The sequence below is a fragment of the Pelodiscus sinensis genome, chromosome 10 (genome assembly GCF_049634645.1).
Source record: "Pelodiscus sinensis isolate JC-2024 chromosome 10, ASM4963464v1, whole genome shotgun sequence".
In the NCBI taxonomy this organism is placed as follows: Eukaryota; Metazoa; Chordata; order Testudines; family Trionychidae; genus Pelodiscus; species Pelodiscus sinensis.
In genome coordinates this window covers 46,385,673-46,412,014 of record NC_134720.1, presented here as the reverse complement: position 1 = coordinate 46,412,014, position 26,342 = coordinate 46,385,673, and the positions used below count along the sequence as shown (strand labels likewise).

Below are 26,342 nucleotides of genomic sequence, written 5' to 3'. Positions count from 1 at the left end.
TATTTGATACATGTTCTTGTACCATCCTGATAGTTGGAGTATCTGAGTGCCTTCCAGTAGAAGTGCATTAAGTAACATGGCTCCCATCCATTATGTGTGGTTTATTTTCTCATCTTCTCCTAAAGGCTATGTCTACACTGCCCGTCTCTTGCGGAAAAACATATGCAAATGAGCTAAGCATGGAATATCGGCGCACCCCATTTGCATAATTAATTAGGCTCCATTTTTGCGCAAGAGGGTTTTTTGTGCAAAACCCCCCTCTTGCACAAGAGCCATTCTTCCGGAAAAAAAATGCAGAAGAATGGCTCTTACGCAAGAAAAGTTTTTGCACCAAAAGGAGCTCTGTAGATGGCTGCTTTTTTCACAAAAGCCTCTTGTGCAAAAACAGAGCCTCATTAATTATGCAAATGAGGTGTGGTGATATTCCACGCTTAGCCTCGCTTGCATATGTTTTTCTACAAGAGAGGAGCAGTGTAGACATAGCCAAACTGTTATTATGGACCAGATCCTGATCTTTTCTAAAGTCAACGGTGCAATTATGATGTGCTATGGACTAAGCACCCCTGCAGTCAATTTAATGAGTCCTGACACCGGCTGATCTAGAAGGTCATTTAAAACGTGAACATTTTTTTAAAAGTCTGATTTAAGAATTCAATCATACTTCCATATGGAAAAACTGAAATTGTATTGCAGCCTTTATATTTATCCCATATCACAATCAATATAATAGGTTACTGTTTACAGTCATCTTCTTCAAAACAGTCAGCATTTCCAACAGTGATACCCAGACTAAAAAGTTTCCCTACCTCAAGTTGCACAAATACATCGCTAATTGGCCAGCTTTTTAATGGCTTCTGCGTTTTGGGAAAAGAATACAGAAAGAGCCAGAAATATGACATATGATCAGGACTGAAGGTATTTTTTCATAATTGGATTAATTAGCATTATCATCACAAAAACTGAAGGAACAAAGCTGCCAGTATGTGGAGCATTAATCATATCGCCAGTAATTAGTGCCAGAAAATAGAAATACAAGACAAAACAAGGAAGTAACAAATAATTCTAAACCCCAACCATGGCTTAGAGGAAACACTGTCTCAGAAATAGATTCAGAAGTTATACAATTACATTTATTAAAGCAGCTAAAGGGAGGAGGAGTGTAATTGTCAGCCCCGCAGAGCATGGATGAAAAGGAAATACACAAACATACATAAAAAATAGGAAGCCCTGTTGAAACACGACTTATCCTAAGGGGACATGACGGGGCAGGTGTAGAATCCAGAGTGCGCAATGTATAAAGTAGTGCATCATGTTCACAAAATAGATGAGGGCTATTGCTATAACTCATGTAACATTTTGGCCCTTGATGGCTCATGTTGAATGACTCATGATCAAGCAACAGAGCTCCATGTATGGCATGAAACAAGAATCACCCAGGAATCCACAGGTGACAGTCAGTGGCACAAATGAAAATGCACCTGTGCTCAGCAGCCAAAGTTTGTGCATCTTAGCATCATCAATTTAGAAGTTCTAGAGTGATACTGAACTGGAGGATCTCAGTGGTCATACATGTAACCATCACAGACCTCTCCAAACTCTGTGACAGTTCCCACATTTGGAATATGAACAATGGACATGCACGATTAAGCCCATAACATCTACTGAGAATAGCAAAGTAAGCACATGAGAGATGCCAAGAAAAAAACAGGTCATCATAGAATCATACAACTAGACATATACAGAGCCTCTATTATGCAACAAGTAAATAACATGTAGGTAGTGAAAAATGCATCAGGCATCACTAAACTGGCCCTTGAGCACAACCCTCCAACACAAATCCATCTTGGTTAATTATGCTCACTCATACCCATAGAAAATATTTAACCCATACCCTGGACTGTATGCTGCTGTCATCTGTGTCTCTGATATCAATATTGTTCCGGATGCAGGTTGCCATGAAGATTTCAAGTGAATAAGTGTATTACTGTCAGTCAGGGGAGGAGGCTCTTGTAAAATCTCTGAACTGTTGCAAACTGGCAATGAAATTATTTTATTTTTAACAATTAGCTAACACCTTTATAGTACGAACTACAATTTCGCCCTTTGTTCCTTATGTTGACATGCATATTTTCATAGCTAGTCAGGCAGATTCCTAGTTTGAAGGGTGTATTACATCATAAGGAGATGGCAATGGTTAGGAATCAAAAGTAAGGGAATTGCAATTCTTTTTAATTCTCTCAATCCTTTCTAAACTTCTCCATGGAGTATAGGCATTATGGGGATTCGGTTACAGATTATCTTAACTACAGCTGGTCATACTATAGTTAAATGTGTGAATATGAATCAGGATTAAATTACCTGAATATTTTAGCCATTTTTTCTGTTCTCAAATACTTCACAAACTGGATGAATGAATGCTATTATAGTTTAAATACACAATTTACAGCACATAGAGGTGGACGCAAAGTCATCACTTTGACTCTTTGCTATTTATTATTTATAGTCTGTGAACAATCATTTAAGACATTAAAGGGAGACACCAGAGGCTGTTGTGAAGGCCAGGATTTTAACAAGGCTCAAAAAAGAACTAGATAAATTCATGGAGGAGAGGCTATTGGCTATTAGGGAGGATGGGCAGGGATGGTGTCCCTAGCATCTATTTGTCAGAGGCTGGGAATGGAAGACAGAGGTGCGATCACTTTTTGATGACCTATTCAATTCATTCCCTCTGGGTCACCTGGCATTGGCCACTGCTGGAAGCCAGGATGCTGGACTAAATGAACCTTTGGTATGACCCAGTATGGCTGTTCTTATGTTCACAGTTTCTGTGCAAAATTTGACTTCTCATCATTCAGGTTTCATGTCAGCAAAATGCTTAAGTACATGTAACTGAACAGGGATGGCATTGCACATGGATTTAAGTGCTTTGCTGAATTGGGGCCACAGTGATTTTATTCTAAAAAGTCTAACAATACAGGAAGATCTTCTCTTCACTTCTGGTTCATTTATGTGTTTGTAGATAACCATTCAGATTCAAATAATTATTTGAAAGAAAGGAGCCTAAGATATGATCAGTCTGGTAGCAATTAGCCAAAATATCCAATGGATTAATATAAATTACAACATTTAATTAAAAGTTCATATGAAATACTATTGGTTTCAATTAGAGCAAAAACATAATTCAAGCCAATGAGGAGGCAAGGCAGCCAAATGATTTTCAGATGCCTTTGAGCTCTCAGAAGTCCTTTCATACAAGGATTCTATCTTCAAAACACAGTCACTAACAAATCTGCAGTAACAACTGAATTTTTAATAGCTGCTCCATGTCTCTTGAATGTAGTTCACCAGTCAGTCAGTCATTCGGTTTCACTAGTGCAAACACAAGAAAAGAGAGGCTGGAGACCAAGAATTTGCTTTTTTTTAATGTTTGTGTAAATTTGTCGAATGGGGGGGGATATTAACTTATATTAATGGTACTATTTATTTCTATTATTGTAATGAGTTTGTGTAGATAGCCCCAAAGATCAGCCTAGGGCATCTGTGTTCACAAACACAGATGAAGACAAAAGGAATAGACACTTGATAGGCATAGACTGGCATAGCTTTTACTAGGGTTGCCAGATGGTTTCTGAAAAAATGCCGAATAATAAACCCTGAGAGATATTAAGCAAAAAAAAACAAACCAAAACAAAAAAAACACCGCGTGGTCCCTTTACAAAAAATGTGGTGAGGCTTTTTGGCCCTAACAGGCTGCTATTGGCCACCTGCCATCTTGCCTCCCTGTGCGGGGCTGGAGAGCTCCCCTGTGGAACCCGGTAAGCATTAGGGTTGCCAGGCTGCCTCCATATTGAGCCAGATAGTGCAGGATTTTCACCTTCTTGCCGGGAAAAAAATCAGAAAGTACCGGACATTTTACTAAACATATGCAAGTCTGACTGGTTGGGCGCAGGGTCTCTCTTGCTGACTCTGCTTCCCTTGCTGCTGCTGTTCTCTGCTCTCACTCAAACAGTGCTGCGCTACCTCAAAAGCAACCTGATTTGGGGGACAACCTCGGCCCAAGCATCACCAGCCTAATGGATGCCAGGACTCTGACGGTGTCCTCATGGCTCTCCACCTGTCAGCATTCACGTTTTGGTCACTCACTTGCCCACCAAGTCTGATCACCACATGAACGATTGATAAAATAGCAAAAATCAAACCAAATTCCCAGCATGCCCATTACTTCTAGCCTAGGAGCAGGTGGTATCATAGGCTGGAGGAGGCCAGGCCTCCCCAAATAGCCAGGTATGGCCCTGCCTATGCTCTGTCCTGCCCCCCCTTCCCCCCACCCAGGCTGCCCCCTCAAACTTTCTCTGTGACTCTCCATGTTTGGTGGTCCCTGTACAGGCTGGAGCCCGTGCCACCTGCCTTCTCAGTGCTCCAGGGACTGGGTCCATGCTGCCTGCCCTCCTAGTGTTCTGGCACTTGGCTTATATTGCCAGGAGTAGTTTCCACCTCAACAGGGGCTGGAGCTATGCCACCCACCTTCCTTCCCAGTGTCGGGAGGCTGGAGTCTTGTCACCCACTCTCTGGGTGCTCCAGGGCTGGGGTCACACTGCCTGGCCTCCTGGTGCTCCAGAACTGGTCAGCACCTTTTGTCCAGTGCTCCAGGCTACCAGGGCGGGGAACAGCAACTGGGGGTTGGGAGATTGACTCAGGGCTCTGGCAGGCAGGTGAAAGAGGCAGGGCTAGGGGCTAGCCTCCCCCAGCTGGCAGGTCATGCACTGCCCAAGAATAGCCAAACTGTGGCTCGTGCATGGAGCTGGGAGGGTAGGTAAGTTTGGCCACTCCAGGTCTAATCCAATCTATCCAGACTGATTTGTAATGGGGAGCAGTTATAATATCCAATAGGTATCAGAGGGGAAAGATTGTATACCTATACAGAATGTTGTTATTGCAAGTTGGCCAGGAGTCATCAGCTGAGACGGAAGCTCAGGTTTGCAATGAAAACTTGGGTTCTAATCCTGGCTCGGCCACTGATCTTCTGGTGAACTTGGGCAAATCTCTTTCCCTTTCTGAGCCTCGATTTCCTCCTCTTTAAAATGGGGATGGTGCCATTGACCTTCCTTGCAAAGCAGTTCGAACTCTATTGTGGAACAGGTCTAGATAAGAACTGGGCATTGTGACAAGTCAGACAAAGGATGGAAGGAGAAATAGAGGCAGAGAGAGAGATGAAGTGGCCAAGGGTACATAGCAGATTATTGGCCATGCCATGAACTGGAGTCCAGGTCCCACGACTCCCTATATACTAGATCATGCTGCAAATACAAACTTTTAAAAATATATTTTGTATCCTGCAAATAAACAATATCTTCAAGCAACACTAGTAGAAAACTCCTCTGAGTTTGCTGTTAACATTTGTATAAATCACCCAAAATACCACAAGTCTACAGCACACCAAAACTACTTTTTTTTCAGCTGTTTTGCAATATAGTTTAGAAATTGGCTTCCTTTATAACCACTATATTTATTTGCACCCCAGATCTACTGCAACATCATTACAGCCAGAAAAGTTGTTTCACCAAGCATTAACACTGGATTTAGTCCTCCTTTTAATAACATTAATACCATTCAATTACATATTGGCATGTGTGTACTTGAATGGATTTGCAGGTATTAGAGATTATTAGTCATCAGCATTTTGTTTCCTACAGGAAAGTACTCGATTTGTTCATGGGCTAGATGTGAAGAGAGTTGAAAGGATTTTCAAATACAGATCTAATATTTTACTAAAGAACCAATGAGTCTATTTATTCCATAAGGTCCAAGCAGACAAAAAAAATGTTAATGAAAATTGTATCTAAAGCACTTTAAAACAAGTACCCTCCCTTATTTAAATATTTTCACTCTCTTCCCCACCCCAAATATTACCTCTCATCCTTTTAGCCATTAATAACAAAAATAGGGCTGAAGGAAATGGCTCTGAGCAAATGAAGACAATCTGAATTACGCGATCTTGCCCATGAGAATCTTTAAATGGTGTTAGGTTTTGCTCCGCTGTTTGTATGCACAACAATATAACACTGTTGCTTTACAGAAATACATGCACAGTTAGTATCAGGAGAATGCTGATGATTTCCGCTCAGGACTCTGCGGGGAAAACAGATCTCAAGCTTGAGCTCACCGCAGCTCTAATTAAAAATAAAGTACGGATGACTCATTTCACTGCTTATTGTTAATGGTTAAGCTACTGGAAGAAGCCCTACCAGAGTTCCTCCTGACTGAACAAACTCTAGCTCTCCGTCTAGCTGGGATCTAGTTCCGTTGAGACCGGGAATACTGGTCATAGGTTAATAGGCAACAGTTAGAGACCTAGAGTTCAGACAATGTACTTGCAATATGTTAAAACAGATGTCCACACTAGAGAGAGAGAAATACACACAGAGATACTGTGTAATTACTTTCTTTTCTTGTTTGTATCTAAGGTTATTCTTGCTCATCAGCGGAAACTTGAATCATAAGATGAAAAATTATTTCCATACTAAAGAAGAAAATGAAATTGACTGGAGTGAAGTTGTCTGCATATTAAGTTTTCTGCTGAGACAAAGTAGATGAGGCAATATTTTTTGCTGGACTAATGTCTGCGGGTGAGAGAGACAAGCTGTCTTAGTTCTCTAATAGCCCAGGACAGAGCTGAATTAGGGCTGCCAATTGACCTACGTTAACACCTGCGATTAACGCAGGACAGGATTAACGCGTTAATTTTTTAATGCATTAATCACAGGCATTAATGCTGCGCTGCCCCTTTGAAGTGCCACTCCAAATGACACTTCAAAGGGGCAGCACAAGTGGAGCTCTGGATCAGCTGGAGTGCCCAGCTGATCCCTGGCTCTGTGTTGCAAAGCCTCTTTGAAGTGCTGCTCTGGCACTTCAAAGGGGCTTTGCAATAGCGGAGCCGGGGATCAGTTGGAATCCTCAGCTGATCCCAGGCTCTTAATGTTCTGCCCCTCGGAAATGCACTGCATGGGGACTTCCAGGGTTCTCCAGCTGATCCTGGGCTCCATGCAGCACTGCTCCGTTGAAACACCACTGCGGCGTTTCAAAGGGGAGGCACACTCAATCACAATTCAACTTTTTAACACAACAAAACTGCACACATTTTTGATGGATGTACTTACCTAAGAAACCTCCATTTACACGCGGGCCTTTTAAACGCATAGCTCTTAAACAGGGAGCAGGTTACAGTGAGGCCATATCTACACTGGGAGCTTTTTGCTGACATAGTTACATTGGTTTATTGTACTGACAAAGCTCCTCATGTAGATACAACTTGTACCAACAAAGCTGCATTTATGCCTGTGTAACTCATTCCAGCTGCATTCCTCCCTCTTCATGCTCCCTGGGGCAAAATAAACCAGGTACAGTTTTTGCCCACTGGCACAACTATGTCTCTTGCAAATCACACCTCATCACATCCCTGCCTCACAAAAGTCCATAGAGTAGAACTGGACTTATGCGCATTATAAAGCCCCTTTTGCATTATCACTGTGCTGTAGAGTAAGCATAGTGTAAATAAGACTTATTTGGTCCTTAGAGCCTGACATCCCATTGGATACATATTCCCTAGAGAGCTTTAGGCTAATGATTAACACAGAACTCCTAGCTCTTATTTTTAAAAAGTATTAGACTAATGACGAGCATTTACAACCCTCATATTGCAGTGTTCTGAGCTAGCAGACTAGATGAGCTAGATCAAGTAGATGTTTCGAACAGCAGTGATTTTGCCAAAGACTTCAGTATTTTATATTTCATCTCCCAGGTCTCACTGGAGAGGGATGAGGGGGTTAAAAGCTATTTTGGCTATATTGTCTCTTTTTATTTTGGACTAGTTGAGTGAGACAGAAAACATTTCCAATGTGATCAAGAGCAAAAATGGTGCGAACTACAGCAGAGCCTACTGTATTATCAAGGCAGATTTGTTTTAAGTTCAATGAAGAAAAGTTACTTTGAATCTGAGAAGGGAAAAGGTGTTGCAATACCTAGGCACAATGGGATACATTAATGATGAAGTTTCAGCTTTAACTCAGAAACTCCTGGCTTTTGTAGGCTTCAGCCTGACACTAATAGGTATATTTTAATGAGATACATGGGGATTTAGGGAGAACAACTCCCATTAATGTTAATGGGATTCACACAGCTCAATCCCCATGCTGGAAATGTTCTTTTCATGTTACTTTAATGTATCTTTTTCCTGTGTAAGGGTGTAGAGGGTGGTTAATGGTTAAATATATAAATAGGAACGTTAAGCCTCATAAGTGTCACAGTTTCATTCTATGGCACATGGATAAACTGGAGGTAACATACAGTTCCTGGAACTAGGACTTTTCAACAGCAATGGGAATGAACCCGGAAAGGTTTGAAGGGGTCTAGATTCGCCTTTGTGGGCACAGGGAAGTACAATCTGCCTGTCCTGAAGGAGCAACTCAAGTGAAGGTAAGGTTTGTTTGTTATCCAGCAGGGCTGTTGTTAATCTGGTCACAGCTCCATAAAAGAGGACACCCCCCATCTCAATCTCAGGCTGCCCAGGAAAGGTAATAAATCCTTGCATGACCTGACAGTCTATCTCAAGCACTTCTTGAGCTGCACCATGCAGCTACAGAGCCCCTGTGTAATAATCTGCATGGAACTCGAAGAGAGGAACATAGACTACAAGAGAGTAGAGTTTAAGGTAGAGTCACCAGGAAGCTGGTCTGTGTGCACATGACTGGAATTCTAATGACAGCAACAGCATCTATGTCAATAGTTCTCTGTCAATAGAGTCAGCTTAGTTTTAAAGACATAGAGCCTCTCATGTTATTATCCAACACATGGTACATGAAACATCCTAGAGGGGCAGGAAAAGGAGGGATCTGAAGTCCCTGTATTCCCTTTCCAGGTGTAATTACTGCTTCCTGTGGCCTTGGACTGGCAGATTCCCAGGGACAAACTAAGCCATTATTTGGATTAGATCAGGGACTAAAAGTCTGGGTGCTTACACATGCCCCATCTAAATCTCTTCAGCTAAGTCTGCCCAAAGGATTCTTAAATATTAAGCTAAGGTTACCACCCGCAGGAAGATTTGAACCTGAGTCCTCTGGAGCTTAGTATAGAAGCCTCTACTGCTTACGCTATAAAGCCAGCTGGCTCTCAAATTAGGCTGTAGAGCTCACTTGTTATCTCTCCCTGTAAGTACTGTAGTCTAAGTGCCACTACTAGGTGTGTGGGTTATACTAGTGTCAAACTATTGTAAGGAAAAGAGAAAGTAGTGCTGGGAACTAATCATCAGCTTCATGTCTATCTTCTGAAGAAACTGGCAAGAGAAATACAAGGATCCAGCTTAATCACACATGTAAATCCTTTGAAATCAATGGCCGTGGAATGCTATATTTTTTTCAACCAAAAACTGAGGTAGAATTATGTCCTAACACTGTCAGGAGGAATAGGAAGAATGGGAAGAAAAAGATCAGAAGTTGGTAGTTTTAAAATAAGGGGGGTAAATTTATCCATAGTTAGACTCCTTTGATGCCAACAGCAGGAAGATCAGAGGAAATATAGTAATACTAACAGGTAAGGCCTGTCGTTGACTGGGCAAAGTAATTTTGTGTAGATTACACTTACAGGAAAGCTCAAGAAATTAAATATATGTCATAGAATTTTTTATTAATGTGCTTGCAAAAGGGAAGTAAAAGCACAGTTTTAAATGTGTAAGATTTAAACTTCAAACATTATGCATTTTATTGAATAATTACCATACATAGTACATTTGGAGCAGAAACTCGTAAATCCTTCCACTACTGTTCCTGTAACTATTGGAATTATTTTGTGATTTGTAGCAGTAAAAACTTTCTTTGCACTAAAATGACAGTTGAATAGGCAACTCGATTTTAATTTTGTTAGCAAATTTTTTCATGAATGCTATGAAACACAGACTATTATTTCTATGACAAAACCTTTAAAAATGACAAGTAGTCTCATGTAAGCATGAGAACCAGGAATGTCAATCACTTTTACCCTCATCTTCCAATTGTTACTTACACCCATGTATTGTATCTTGATATAAGCTCACTGGGGCAATGAATCTTTGACTCTCTCTATTTGTAGAGCAACCAGCGCAATGAGGCCTTGAGCCTGATTGGGAATTGTGGTTATTACATCACACAAATAAACAAATTATGGAGGCAAGCCTTTAAGTGATGGCCAAGTTAGCATGTACTCGAAAAGGTGGGAGTTTTTAGAAATGGCTGCTTAACAGGGGGTTGCCTAATGGAAATGGTCTTTGCTACAGGTTGGACCTCCCTAGTCAAGCACCCTCAGGACCTTACTGGTCCCCAACAAGGGAATTTGCTGGACCAGGGGAGGTCCCTCTCTTCATGATCTGTGTTGCCCTCAGGCTAGGGATCCAGGCCAGCCCCGCTGCTGCCTTCCAGCCATGGGTTCCCAGGCTGGAGCTCCATGGTCACCACTGGAGCTGGAGCTGCATGGCCAGGGCCAGCCCCCCACTACTGCCCAGCCACTGAAGACAGAAATCCCTGATGCACTGCCCGCCTCTTCTCCCCCAACACAGGGATCCTGGGTGAGTTGCCAGGCCCCCCTTACCACGCCCCTGCTCCATGGCCAGACTGCCCTATACCTGGACTCTGTGGTCCAGGAACATCTGTGGTCCTGCTGGACCATGGATGTTGCCAGATCAGAGAGTCCTGGCTAAGGAAGGTGCAACCTGTACAACTTGGACTGTAATGCATAAGTCCAATTCAGCCTGTGCTGCACATGAAATGGCCCAGCTTTTGTGTGTCTAAAAACTTCACAACCACTTGAAAATCCAGCCTCCCATGGCTAATGTGTGCTACTATCAAAAGGAGACATTATGACCTGTGCCTTCAGCGCCAGGCTCAATTTGTAATTTTTGCATCCGCTGACACAACACGGATAATGGAACTCACGGCAGACACCACGTGTATTCAAATATTCCTTATTAGTGTAATTAGAAGGCTTACTTTTATCTTATCTTCTCTAAAGACATTACACATTATTATTAAAATACCTTAAAGAGCTTCCATGTCCAATAAAACCTGCTAAGCCCCTTGTCTTCTCCACATACACCACTGGCCTGTAACCTGTCTTACTTTTAACACAAGGGTGTGAAAATAAAAAGGAAAACAAAGGAAATATTTTTGCATATGGCTGCCAAATACAATATTGCAAATTAACAGCAAATGCTGAAAACCTCTCTGCTCCTGACACAATGTAAAGGAGTTAGGAGCTCTTACTCCTAAGCGTGCCTTCCCCTAAGCAGGTACTAGAAAGCCCCATGATTTAGCAGATATTGTTCTCCATGTGAGAATCTGGCTCCAGTCAATTATCTTTACTTAATAAGCAAGGCAAAAAAAATGTAGTGAGTAATCCAGAATAAAATCCTCCATGAAGAGCTCAAGCACAAGTAAAATCAAATTCTAAGCAGGTTTGAATTCTTAGATTTAAATAAATTGTATGTACAGTATTTGAGTCAAATAACCTGTATCTGCCACTGTGTTATTATGCCCAATATGGCAGAATAGACTAATTTACACAAGATTAGAATATATGATCTATCCATTGGAATAGCTAAGGACACCCCCACTTCAATCTCAGGCTGGCCACGAAAGGTAATTAATCCCTGTATAACCTGACAATCCATCCCAGCACTTCCTGAGCTCACCAGGAAGCTACAGGGTCCCTGTGTAATAATCTGCATGGAATTTGAAGAGAGGAATTACAGGAGGTTACAAGAGGGTAGAGTTAAAGAATCACCAAGAAACCAGTCTGTGTGCACGTGACTGGAATTCTAGACGATCTGATCTATCTATTGGCATTTACTTAAGATATAGGGAAGCTACCACCAGTGTGCCCTCTAAGGCGAGTACTTGGGTGGCCACCCAGGAGAGATTCAAATGCCACCCAACTGATTAGCAGAGCAGCCACAGCCAGCAGCAGCTAGCAGCATGTTTCTCTATAGGCAGTGCACATGCCTCGGTGCACGTAACAAAATTTATTCCATAGATGGATGGAAAAAAATTAGAGGGAACACTGGCTACCGCCCTTGCTCTTGTAAGTAGCTACAAGTTGGGAGTGTTTCAGTGTTACTTCTCATTTGAAAGCTGACCGCTCTAGCACCACAGTGACTCCTGACAATGTACTGGGACACTGCTCAGTACTGACTCAGAGGGAAGCCAAACAACTACCACCGCTTCCAGTACACCCCTGGATTTTCCTTGGATAGTTTCCCATCCGAATAGTGACTCAGCCCAGTGTTGTTGAGCCCGACAAGATCACAACATCAGGCTGTGTAGGGCTGTCAAAGAAACCTCTGAAATATTTCAGCCTGACCGTGCACTCATGCACTTTTGAAGCTTCAGGGGAAGAGAGGTGGATTGGGAGGAGGAAGTTTGCACAGTGGCTGTAATTTTGCCCTGGAAAGAGCTAAAATCTCCGAGGATGCCAATCATTAACACTGGGCTCTTGCCTCAGGTCATAAATATCCATCCTTTAGATAAGACTACTTGGTACACTCTATTTATCTGTGGTGGTGTTCTCATTGTCCACATTTTCTGATGCATTCTTGCAGCACACTCCACATGCCCAAGTTCCAATGTGCATGTTCAGGTCACAGGATGTAAGTACATAGATCTGTGATCAGAATGTGCAGGGAATGTGAACCGAACCCTGAGTTTTGCATACATGTCAGCCAGCTGTGCATGCCTGCAAGTCAGCCTTATGCTTGGGCTGCCGTGAAAGTGTCCAGGATGCTGTTTTTAAATTTTTCTTTCTTTTTTTTTTTAAACAATAAAATGTAGAGACCTTAACCAAGACTGGGGCCACCATTGTGCTTGGTTCTATACAAATGCATAATAGGACATAGTCCCTGCTCCAAAAAGCTTACAACCTAAAGAGGTGAAAAGTGGAAGGAAAGGGGTATTGGTACCGAGCCCATTCTACAGATGAGATGCAATACACTTGATCCTGCACCACTGAAGTCAACAGCAGATCTTTTTGGTGAGTAACTTACTCTTGATTTCAGTAAAAAACAGACGAGGACCAAAAAGAAACCAAACAACTTGCCAAATTCACAGAGGAATTGATCCTAGGTCTCAGGAGTTCCAGTCCATTGTATTAACTACAAGCATTCTTTCCTCTTCATATATATATCTTGCTATATATTTTAGAAATGTATGTGTCTGTCTGTCCGTTCATGAGTCCATTTGTTCATGAACTCCTCTTAGATGGTAAGAGCTAGATCCCACCCAGTTTGGTATCCAGCTTCCTCTTATCATAACTTAAAGCAAGGTCAAGGTTTGGTTGTGCACGGAATGTGATTGTTTCTCATAAAATGGAAAGGGAAGGATCTGGTAGAAGGGAAGGTTATTCTGCAGAATGACCATAGGGGGAAACAAGGGGCCAGAGCTGGGGACCAAGACAACTATAACCCCATTGGGCCAGCAGGGGCAGGAGTGGAGAAAGGAACAGTTATCTACTATATATGTTAGAGAGTTTGTGTGTCTATATGTTCCCCAGCTGGGGGATATGCTCCCCCACACCCGGCTGTAGCTACGGCAGCCATGGACAGGCACTTCTCACTTGGCCCCAAGCTGCTGAAGTGAGAGAGAGCTTCCCCAGGGAGAGAAGAAAGGGCTGGGGTTGTCCTGTCTCCCTGGGGCAGCCTTCATACTGAACCCCTCATCCAAATTAAGGACCCAATCAACACCAGGTAAATCTTCTAGTATCTCTCTCTATAATACACATAAGCATGTAAGCAAAGGTTAACAATTATTATTGTAGCAACTAATTAAAAATAACTGTAGGAATTTGCCATTAGCTTGCATACTCGCATGGAATCAGTTTACCTTGCTATATGAAGTTTGATAATTCTGCTTATATTATGCAGATTTACAAAAATAAGTTCAATGTCTGCCCAAAACAACAAAAATTGAGACTTCTTTATTTTGAACAGAAACATCAGATTGTTTTGTTTCACTTTGCCATTTCCTTTGGCAAACCACATTTTTCATTGGGCTGCCACGTTCCCTGTGATAACAGATCATTCTCCTACTTTCATATCTCTCTGCCAAGAGGGACTCACTTGTTATCTCCAATTGCAGGCTATTGGAACTTTAAACTAGCCTGTCTTTATCAACTACTGTTTTACCAGCTGATTAATTAGGGCTACAGGGATCCAGTGGAGGGCTTTATCTGAAGAGTAGTTCAACCATTAGTAGAATAAACTTCCCCGTACACCCCTAGCTCAGATAAGTTAAGATAGTAGTGCATAAATCCTTCTGTGGCTAATGCAAATAGAGGCACTCCCTTTATCCTAACATATATGAGTCAAATGGATCCCCATGATATAACCGCTACAATTCTGAATTGTCCAATGTGTCTGAAAGCGAATATCAGAAAACAGACACCTATGGGCTACATAAAGTTAAATCACAGAAGTGACAATGGGAAAGAATTTGGTTTGCTATTTTTTAACAAAGATTCAAAGTTGGCCAATTAATAAAGAAATCCAAGAAATCTCAGCATGGGTGCTGCTCCTGGCATCCTCTCCAACCACTTACTCCCCTGCCTCTGTAATTTCCACTCCAACTCATCAGATGAAGTAGGGTTTTACCCATGAAAGCTTATGCCCTAATAAACCTGTTAATCTCTACACTGCACTGTTATTTTGAAATAACTGGTCTGACTTTGAAATAACAATGCGAGTGTCTACTCAGCCATTTCATTATTTTGAAATAATTTCAAAATAATGGACGGCTTATTCTGAAATCTGTAAACTTCATTTTATGAGGAATAACGCCTATTCCAAAAGAGCTATTTTGAAATAAGGTGTGTGTAGATGCTCCACTGCTGCTATTTTGAAATAGCCCCTTACCAGGGCCACTCTAAGTTATTCCTCCCCAGTGCCTCCTGGGGCTCTAAATCAAGATAGCACATCTACATTAGGGAAGCTTGCCTCGGACTAATTTTGATGTTTCCCTTTAGTGTGGACATGCTATTTCAAAATAAGCTGTTTTGGAATAACTATACTGGAATAGCTATTTCGAAATAAGCGTGCAGTGTAGATGTACTCCAAGGAGCCACAGGATTCCTCGTTGATTTTGCAGATACAGACTAACATGGTTACCCCTCTGAAGTCCTGATGAGTGTTTCTTTTCATCTTCCATATACTTTAACATGCTACTTAGAATTATTTAAACTAGTTGGACTTGGCATTACTATATTCTATGCAGTAAGATCCAAAATCCTTCGAATGCTTGTCTCTTTTCAAACCTAAATTTATGCCTCATCCTTTTTACATCATAATTCTGCAATTATCTCTTCACCATTTCTGACCCAATATGGATCTCTATGAGGGCCTGATTCAAAACCCATTGAAGTTAATTGGAGCCTTCCACTGATTTAAAGGGCCTTGATCTCAAATACTTAAGCAAAGAGAACAGAGAGCACTTACAGAACATCAGGGTCTGATCCTATAACTCCTTGGTTGCCAAGGAGGACAGACAAAACTGCTCAAACACTGCTCCTAGTCCCAAACTAGGCCTGTGTATAATATTCCCTGCTAAATGAAAAACTCAGCATTTGCCCTTTTTTGAATTTGTAGCCACATGGCCTGAGTAAATAAACAAATGGGACAGCCTGTTAATGTGTTTCTCAAAGTGATTTTGTGGAACACTTTCTTTAACACTGCACTAGAGATCTTCACTAATAAATGGAGATATACCATCTCATAGAGCTGGAAGGGATCTTGAGAGGTCATTAAGTCCAGTGCCCTGCCCTTGGAGCAGGACCAAGTACCATCCCTGACAGATTTGCCCCACATCCCTAATGGCTCCCTCAAGGATCGAACTCACAACCCTGGGTTTAGCAGGCCAATGCTCAAACCACTGAGCTATCCCTGCCGCAAGGGAACTAGCTTCCAAGGGCCAAATTCTACATACAGACAGTCCCCGGGTTACATACAAGCTAGGGACTGTAGGTTTGTTCTTAAGTTGAATCTGTATGTAAGTCGGAACTGGCGTCAGCCGCTGCTGAAACTGATCAGTTTCAACCGCGGCTGAATCTGGACGCCAGTTCTGACTTACATACAGATTCAACTTAAGAACCCCAGGCATCCCCAAGTCAGCTGCTGCTGAAACTGATCAGCAGCTGATTCCAGGAAGCCCGGGGCAGAGCAACTCTGCCTCGGGCTTCCTGTAGTCAGCCGCTGGTCAGTTTCAGCAGTGGCTGACTTGGGGACGCCTGGGGCAGAGCAGCTGGGGTGCTCCAGTAGCGTGGCTCCTCAGCGCTACTGGAGCAACCCAGAAGCACCCCAGCTGCTCTGCCCCAGGCGTCCTGATTCAGCCGCTGCTGAAACTGACCAGCAGCGGCTGAATCAGGACGCCTGGGGCAGAGCAGCTGGGGTGCTGCCGGGTTGGTCCGGAGCAGCGCTGCGGGACCAACCCGGCAGACCCCAGCTGCTCTACCCCAGGGGTAGGCAAGAAAAGCCTGGTCTGCTGGGGGGGGGGGCACTAGTTGCATCCCCCCCAGCAGCCCAGGGAGACAGGGGTGGCGGGACCACCCAAGTCCTCCAAGGGTTTGCTCCGTCTCCCTGGTCTGCTGACCTGGGAGACGCGGAGCAAAGCCTTGGAGCACGCGGGCAGCGGGACATTCCAGGCGCGCTGCAGCTGTCCCACTGCTGGCGTGCTCCGAGGCTTTGCTCCCCGTCTCCCTGGTCTGCAGGGAGACGGGGAGCAAAGCCTCGGAGCACGCCTGCAGCGGGACAGCCCGGGCGCGCTTGACCTGTCCCCCTACGGGCGTGCTCCCCGTCTCCCGACCAGCAGACCAGGGAGATGGAGAGCAAAGCCGCGGAGCACGCCTGCAGCGGGACAGCCCAAGTGCGCCTAGGCTGTCCTGCTGCAGGCGTGCTCCAAGTCTTTGCTCCCCGTCTCCCTGCAGACCAGGCTTTGCTCCTCGTCTTCCGACCAGCAGACCAGGTATAGGGCGTGCTCCACGGCTTTGCTCCCCGTCTCCCTGGTCTGCTGGTCGGGAGACACAGAGCAAAGCCTGGTCTGCAGGGAGACGGGGAGCAAAGCCTTGGAGCACGCCCGCAGCGGGACAGCCTGGGCGCGCTTGAGCTGTCCCCCTGTAGGCGTGCTCCGCGGCTTTGCTCCCCGTCTCCCGACTAGCAGACCAGGGAGATGGGGAGCAAAGCTGCGGAGCACGCCCGCAGGGGGACAGCCCAAGCGCGCCTGGGCTGTCCCACTGCGGGCGTGCTCCAAGTCTTTGCTCCCCGTCTCCCTGCAGACCAGGCTTTGCTCCCCGTCTCCCGACCAGCAGACCAGGTATAGGGCGTGCTCCGCGGCTTTGCTCCCCGTCTCCCTGGTCTGCTGGTCGGGAGATGGGGAGCAAAGCCTGGTCTGCAGGGAGATGGGGAGCAAAGCCTTGGAGCACGCCCGCAGGGGGACAGCTCAAGTGCGCCCGGGCTGTCCTGCTGCAGGCGTGCTCCAAGGCTTTGCTCCCCATCTCCCTGCAGACCAGGGAGACGGGGAGCAGCTTTTCTTGCACCGGAGGACGGAGCGGCGGACCGCGGCGCATCTGGGCGTCCCACCGCTCCCGTCCTCCGGAGCGAGAAAAGCCCCGTTCGCAACATATGTCGGATCCGCGTAACTCGGGGACTGCCTGTACTTGTATTTTCCATGGACAGCAACAGGAATTGCGGATGGTCACCACATCTTAGGATTTGAATGATGAGTCTATGACATTTATGAATCTATGACTAGACATCTTGTCTATGGCAAGACACTCAGTCTCAGAGCTGTGTGCTGGTCTGCCTTAGTTTCCCCAGTGGTCTTCCGTCTATACCAGAAGAGAAGTTACTTGCTACAGTGACGTGGCCCTCCAGCTAAATCAACAAAACTCCACTCCTTCCAGAGAATCTAAGTCTAAAATAAATGAAACACAAAATCTTTTCCCCGGTCTTGACTGGGATTAATTCTTCCTTACTGAGGGGCTTGACTTCTTTCCCCTAATTCAAGCACTCTTCTGCCCACCCTCTGGTCTTAGCTGTTACTCCTCCAGTCCATCCTGTGGCTTACTCTCTACTCTTTCCCAAGCTTTGCTACCTGGAGTCTTCCTCTGGCCAGGTGGTCTCCTTTGGTTCCTCATTAGTCTTCCAGCCAACCTCCATTGCTGGTCTTCCTTCCTTTTAACACTCAGCAGGAAAAGGGTAGTTCAACAGGGCTGACTGCTCCAAACACTTTTTCTACAAACTAGACTGAGATTGGGGTTGGGTGTGGGTTTGTTTGTTTGGTTGGTTGTTTTTTTTGTTTTATTTTTTTTTGGGGGGGGGGGAATACTTACAATCCAATGATGCTCTAAATGCTCTCTTGATGGGAATCCAAAATACAGTGCACAATTTCAATCCTTTCTTATACAAATATAAAACATACCTGCCATGTCAACGTTATGTATGTATGTATTTATCGCAATTTAAATACAAAAATAGGCCCTGGCTGTTATTTAAAGCAATTTATACAAACCTGGCAGTGCAGCAAAGCACCCACATTGAATTCAATAAACAAGCCGGCAATTCAGAAGAACTAAAATACAACACCAGACCTCTAAAAATACCCTGAAGAATCCCTCCATCAAGCCCCTTTCAAATGGACTATATTTTGAGGCATGCCCTAAGGGTCATGAGATCTAGGCAATGTCAGACAGAAGAGGAGCAACTTCCAAGTTCCAAAGGCCTCCTTCACTGGGAATGTCCTCTCCAGTCTTTCATACCTTTGACTCTCAAAAGTTTTGCTCTTCCATTCATCTCCCTGTTCAGAATTTCCTACACTGAGTTTGTACCAGATTTCAATTTGCTTGGCCTTATTACAGACACATGCATTTTAAGAACCCCTTTAAAAATCTTTTCTTCCACATAAGAGGAATGTACCCTTCCTAGTTCTTGAAATCACAGCCATACCCCTGCAGTGGTACAGCTTCATTGGGTTGAGTGCAGGTTCCTTTATGCGATACTTAAGCAGTGCTTTAATCTGAAGAATAAACAGAATGTTTCTCAAGGTTTCTATCTGCTTTTGCTAAAATTTATGTTATGCTGGGTTATACTGCAAAATTGTTGGGCTGTCTACTGCTACAAGTACACACTTTCGTGAGGAATTATTGCAATACAATGTGAAATTAACCTGCTTTGTATAGGCTGTTAGGAGGAGTTCCTCGACTCTTGTCCTCTTAACTTGTCCAGAAATGTCCGTGACAGAACATTTAAAAATAATTTATTGAAAAACTATTATAAAAACAGTTTGTTTTTATGAAGAAGCCTTTTTACTCTCATTCAAAGCACAAGCACAAAAGTTAACATATGGTGGAGTGGAATACCAGCATTATTGGTATTTCTAATGTACGGCAAAATCCTATGTTTCCACTTAAGTCATTGTCAAAATTCCATGACTTTAATATGAATAAGATTGGGCCCTTACACAAAAAATGATCTCATGACAGAAATTACGTTTTAAATTAGTTTTACCCATGACATGCTTTTGTGTGAAATTCATTTATACCAAAAAGCTTTTTCTCCTACATTTTCTAGGGGAAAAAAGGCGGTTGGTACAGTATATAATTAATCATTAATCATTTTGGAGAACCCTCTCCCCAGATTTCTGCCATGAAGTGAATGACATATGGTATCACTCCTAGATCTGTGAGTCACAAAGAAAGGGGGAGAGGACCCCTTTTATTATAGCGTAATAACATGCTTGCAATATTTCAATAGCTATACATGATAAGTATGACAGCCAGGATCTGTTTCCAGAGATGTCTTAAGCCATTGGTTGAATTGCACACTTCAAAAAAATGTGTCATGTCACAGATAAATGCAGAATTCCTAGACAGTGGGGGAAAAAAATCTTAATTTTAATGTTTTGCTGTGATCAGCAATTTTCAAATCACCAGCTTACAGGAAGTGCTGTAAATTGTTACTTATGCTAAAAGAAATTGACTTTTTTCCTTATCATCTGGTCTGGTTTAGTGACCTTTGTTACCAAATATTATATTTACGTGAAGAAGAAAAAATATATACGTGTAGATGAAGGAAAACCACAAGAAAGAAAGTCGTAAAAGTCAGGAAAGAACATCTCTCCATCTCCTCTCTCCTAGACTTAAATGACAACTAAAAAACTGCTCATGGGATGAGTTCTTTGAAGCATAATAGTGCAATAAATAGAAAACATGATTCATCATGTTCCATAGTTACATGTTCCACATAGGACATCAAAGTGCAAATTATGATCCTAAAGCTAAGGGAACGGATCCTTAGCAGGTGTAAATTATCATAGATCTATTGACTTCAAAGGTAGTGATAGCCCAATAGGGGCTAAGCAGGAATACACGCACATACACAAGAACATGGGAGGCCCCATGAGCACTTGCTTGGTCTACCTATGCCAAGTGCTAGCTCTGATTGACTTCAATGGATTTGTGACAATTTACAGTTAGCTTAGCATTTGCCCGAAGGTCTCTAGTTTGCTTTATGCAACACTGCCCACTATAAGCATTCGAAAATCATGAGTCAGGTCCTCTCAACATCATGAGATTGTCATGATTTACAACACAACCACTATCATGTTCTTTTTAGGGGGGCTTTTCTTTTTTTGACCCATTATGGGTCATGTTTTCACATGTTTCCCCGTAACCACAAAGTTTAGAAACTTACTTCTTGTTTTAAAGAAAAGCTAAGAATCTCATATAATCAAGTCTATAAAATTAGGCTCTAAACAAATTGCTAAATATCAGGAGGCTCACTGTCAACATTCAATACTAACCCAGTTTTGCAAACAAAATTATTCAATTCAAGACAGCTGGGAACAAACAGGGAAAAAAAAATCTATTGAACAGGAAGAGAGTTCTGTCTGACAAAGGACTGTGGCCAGGTCTAAGATCCCGGGGGAAGGTCAAATTAAGATACACAACTCCAGCTACATTAGGTACGTAGCTGGAGTCGATGTACCTTAATTTGAGTTTTCACACAGACTCCACAGAGGAAGTTCAGGTACCCCATGAGAAGCAGGAGTACCAGGGCCAATGGGGTATGCTCTGAATTTGATTTAGCAGGTCTAAAATTGAACTCTGGAAGATCGACTGCGGCAGCGTTGATCAACTTTGTGAATACAAGCCCTGAGAAAAGACTCAGTGCCTGAGACCTACAGTACAATATAGTATGAAACTTGTAATTACTCTCACTGTTAAAAATGGACACCTTATTTTCAGTCTAAATTGTATGGTTTCAGCACCTAGCCAATGGACTGTGTTATATATTTCTCTACTAGACTAATGAGCCAACCATTAAATATTTGTTTCCCATTTATCTATTTAAAGACTGTAACCAAGTCCCAACCTTCCCTTTGTTCGGTTAAATAGACTGAATCTATTGTAGAGATGGGCAATAAAATGGTGTCAGTTCAACTAGGGTTAGCCCATGGTGTGCCGTTGCTGCTATATTTATCTGCGCCCCCGCAGATGCGAGCCATCGCAGTTCCCATTGGCCAGGAATGGCAAGCCGCAGCCAACAGGAGCTGTGATCCCCTGTTCTTCCACGGGCAGTGTGGAGGCCCACCAGGAGCTAACCCTGGTGGGCCAGATCTGGCTCAGGGGCCAGTATTTGCCCACCTCAGGTCTATTGCTATAAGTCATGTTTTTAATTCTTCAGTTGTGGGCACCAAAACTGGACAAAATATTCCTGCAGCGAATGCACAGGTGCCAAATGTACAAGTTAATTAATCTCCTCCTACACTAGATTACTCTTAAGTATCCCAAGACCTCATTAGTTCATTTGACCACAGTGTCAGAGTGGGAGCTCTTGTTCATGGAGGACAACCCCAAAATCTATTTCAGAGTTACCGCATCACATGAGTCCCCCCATTCTGTAATTATGAACTACAACCTTTGTTCCTAGATGTATACGTTTACATTTATCCATATTAAAATGCATGGTGATTGCTTGTGCCCAGAATGCTCTGTGACTTGCCTTCTTCATTATTTGCCTGTGTCATCTGCAAACTTTATCAGTAACGATTTTATGTTTTCTTCTTGATAAAACTGTTAAACAGCTCAGGGCCAAGAACTGATCCCTGCAGGACTCCATTAGAAACACACCCGCTTGATGACAATTCCCCATTTATAATTAGATTTTGAAACCTATCAGTTAACAAGCTTTAAATCTATTTAATGTGTGTCATGTTAATTTCATATCATTCTAGTTTTTTTTACCAAAATGCCTAACACAAGTTAAGTATATTACATTAACACTATTACCTTTATCAGCTTAACTTGGAATCTCATCAAAAAAATATCAAATTAGTCTGACAAGATCTATTTTCCATAAACTCATTGATTTGCATTAATTTCTTTATCCTCCTTTAATTCTTTATTAATCAAGTCTTGTATCAGCTGCTCCATTATCCTGTCAGGGATCAATGTCAGGATGACAGGCCTATCATTACCAGGTCATCCCATTTGTCCTTTTTAAAAATTGACACATTTGCTTTCTTCAAATCATTTGGAACTTCCCCGATGTTCCAAGACTCATTGAAAGTCAACATGAATGGTCCAGCAAGCTCCTGAGACATTTTTTTTAAACCTGGGTTGCTGACTTAGAAATGTCTAATAGCTTCCCGATAACATCCTCCAGATATACTAGTGGAATGGAAATATTATAACCCTCACATGAGACTGTATCATCTGTTTTTTCCAAATACAGAACAGAAATATTTAATGACCACTTCTGCCTTTTCTGCATTACTGATCATTTTATCATTTCCATTTGGTAATTAACCAATACCAGTCAGAATTCTTTTGGTTCCTAATATATTTTAAAAATCCCTTCTTATTGTACTTAATTCTGCTGGCCATAGATTTCCTGTTGTGTTCCTTTGCTTCCCTCATCAATTTTGTACAGGTTCAAACTTCTGATTTATATTCATTACTATTAATTTCCCTTCTCTTCCATGTGTTTTATACGTACAGTAGACTTCCGATAGTCTTTGGGACCTAGATGGTGCTGAATTATCGGATATACCAAACTATCAGGAGGTACTATAAACTAGTTATATATATACACAGTATACAGCATATACTGTATATAAAGTGTTTTTAACCCTTTTTATTGTACATACTGTATACAGTATACTGTAATGTTTTAGGTTTTTTAACCCTTTTTACCTGGTTCAGCTGCTGCTGCCTTGTAACTCGTTTTTTGCCAAAGCTCACTCACTAGGCTCTTGCCATTTTGATGCCAGACTATCGGGAGTGCTGTACAATTGGATGCCGGACAACTGGAGTTTTACTGGATATTTTCCCTTCCTCTAAATCGGGCCAGTGTTTAATCAATGGGGTGCTTTTCTTCAGTTGTAGAATTATGGCTTTGAGCAGATCTAGTACGGTGTTCTGAAATGAGTCCCAATTATCATTCACATTTTTCTGATTAAATTCTCCCTTCCAGCTGATTTGGAACATAACTGTTTTCAGCTTTGTGAAATTGGCCCTATTAAAACATAATATATCAATATTATGGATCTGAACTGTATTTATACATGTAATCAAATCATGAAGACTTGTACACAAGCTACCATTAATTTTTAGTTCTGTGATCTGTTTCTCTTCATCTCTTAGGACAGGATTTAATAAAGAATTCCCCCTTATTGACTGTAACAGTTTTTGAGCCAGGAAATTGTCTTCTATAATGTTCAGAAATTCCAATAATGTTTTAGTGCCAGCAACATGAGATCTCCAGCATATGTCACTAAAACCTGGAATAGAGAGGGCCAGATAAGCTTTACAAGAGAATACAATTAAATCTGTTGTATAGTTATCCACTACAAACATCCTGTAACCAATGGAGTTGCTTCTGCTGCTCCAAACAGACAAGGCACACACAATGCAGAGAGTCCAGAACTCACCTTCTTGCCAGGATTTAGCCTTTATTGTTAACTTGATTAACAAAACATAAGACTTGTCTAATCTTTCTGAACAGGTTGGCTTTTCTTAAGGTTTTCCTTCTATACCCGTCATTCTTTCTACATCCAAGAAATACTTGATACCCTTAAATATTCCTGCATTGGAGCTAAAAGGACCCCGCTGATCAGACATGAGGGCATGTCAATAACAAAAATGAATTTTATGCAAGATTTAACATTGGGGTAACATAATGGAATAGCCCTGCATTCCTATATGGAGCCATAGAATCTGCCACCCTTCTACACATTCATATTTTGTAACATATGCCCAATCTTCATGCCACTCTTTGCTGCCACCTTACCTGTACCATTCTATAAAATTAAGGATTTTGAGAAAGCAGAGTGGCACAAAATGCTCACAAGTCAAAACTATTCTGATTCTCAATTGGTTTCAGATTTCATTACAAAGTCCTCAGGAAGCTTAATGAACCTTTCAGACACATTTGTGTCCAGCGTGGAATAAACCTGGTTCTGAGTTTGTGATTTCAACATATAGCCAAATGCTATTGGGAATCGAGTGGATTCCAGTATGAAACTATGTGGAGGCATTCACGTAAAACAAATTAAAGTGACACTAGTGGAAGATTACTTATGGATCAAACCAAATAAATTCTGCTTTCAGTTGCTTTATTTCATTGGGATTCATGTTGGTCAGAGCAGAATATGGTTCTAGTAAGTATATGCTGGTAAGGAACAAGACCAAATGAGCTATAAAGAAACGAAATACTTGTGCAATTCTCAGTAAATGAAATACACTTCCAAAAAATATCGTAGTTTCAGAGCCTCCATTATACCAGTAGGAATCCAGAATGACTTCACTGAACACAGACAAAATACAGGATTATGTAGCACTTTAAAGACTAACAAGATGGTTTATTAGATGATGAGCTTTCGTGGGCCAGACCCACTTCCTGATCTGAGGAAGTGGGTCTGGCCCACGAAAGCTCATCATCTAATAAACCATCTTGTTAGTCTTTAAAGTGCTACATAGTCCTGTATTTTGTCTCAGCTACACCAGACTAACACGGCTACATTTCTTTCACTGAACACAATGAGTATTTCCACACCTGTAACCAAGATCATAATCTGCCCATGGAGGTTTTTTATTTTAATGAAATCTTCAGAGAGACATTTCGAAGAATTTCACAAAGTGTCCACTAGAAAATGAGCTGTTCACTAATGGAGAGTAATCGACAAATGGGAAAATTAAAGGATAAAAAAAATACTGTTAAAGCTGGACGACTGGGATATTTAATCACTGATAATGCTCTGCCAGAATTGTGAAGAAGCTCTAAAGAAGGTGTATATGAATGGAGATGTCAGAGTAGCTTTCCTGCAGGATGTGATTTCAATAACGGACAGCAGATAAGATGCAATGTATTTGCATATGGAGGGCAGAGATTTGGAACCATTTTTCAGAGCATTGTCTGGCACTGAAAAAGTGTGAATTGTTTTATTAGATTGTTTCTCAATATAACTTAAGAATAAAATGTCCTGTGCCCCTTATGGGGGAAAAGAGGTAGAGGATTGTTTTACTGTTCCAGCCTATGGAGAACTAACTATGAATCAAATGCTTTCGTGGGCAAACACCCACTTCATCAGATGCATGCAGTGTAAATTTCCAGAGGCAGGTATAAATATGCAGGCCAGAATCAGACTAGAGATGACAAGGTGGATCCAATCAGGGAGGATAAGGCCCACTTCTAGTAGCTGATCTGGAGGTGTGCCCACAAAAGCTTATGCTCCAACACTTCGGTTAGTCTATAAGGTGCCACAGGACTCCTCGCTGCTTTTGCAGATTCAGACTAACATGGCTACCCCTCTGATATATGAAGCAAATGATGCTTGAGAGGGTAGGAAACAGTGTTACTGACATAAGACAACTTCAAAGGTGCATGGGTCAGAGTTGCAGGAAGTCACAACTTTAGATCCAGCTATGAAGATACACAAGTGGCCTGAAGATACAGCCCACATCAAATGGCTGACCTCCTGCTCTCCCATACTGCAGGTCAGCTTATGCTTTTTAGCTGGAGGACCTCACTGTGCTCACACAAGCTGTAAAGTGATTCCTCTTGGTAGAATCCTGGAACAAAGAAACATGCTCAACTTTATAGGAAGCCTTCCTGAGTTACCTGGAACAGGGGTCCCCATTAGAAACAGGATAAATAATAAGACAGTAAACGGCATAACTCTACTACATAAATCCATGCTACATCCACGCCTTGAATGCTGAATGCAGGTCTGGTCACCCTATCTCAAAAGAGATATTTTAGAATCAGCCAGGCCCACTGCAGC

General features: G+C 42.4%; 1 long non-coding RNA gene across 1 annotated transcript in view; it reads right to left on the bottom strand.

Moving 5' to 3' along the window:
• Positions 1–18,458, bottom strand: part of LOC142830871 (uncharacterized) — a 208,011-nt gene extending 189,553 nt beyond the window's left edge. The window contains exons 1-2 of the long non-coding RNA XR_012906405.1: positions 18,391–18,458; positions 18,153–18,304 (exon numbers count right to left, since the gene is read on the bottom strand). This is a non-coding gene — a long non-coding RNA (uncharacterized LOC142830871). The remainder of the gene's footprint in view (positions 1–18,152; positions 18,305–18,390) is intronic.
• Positions 18,459–26,342: the final 7,884 nt, after the last annotated feature.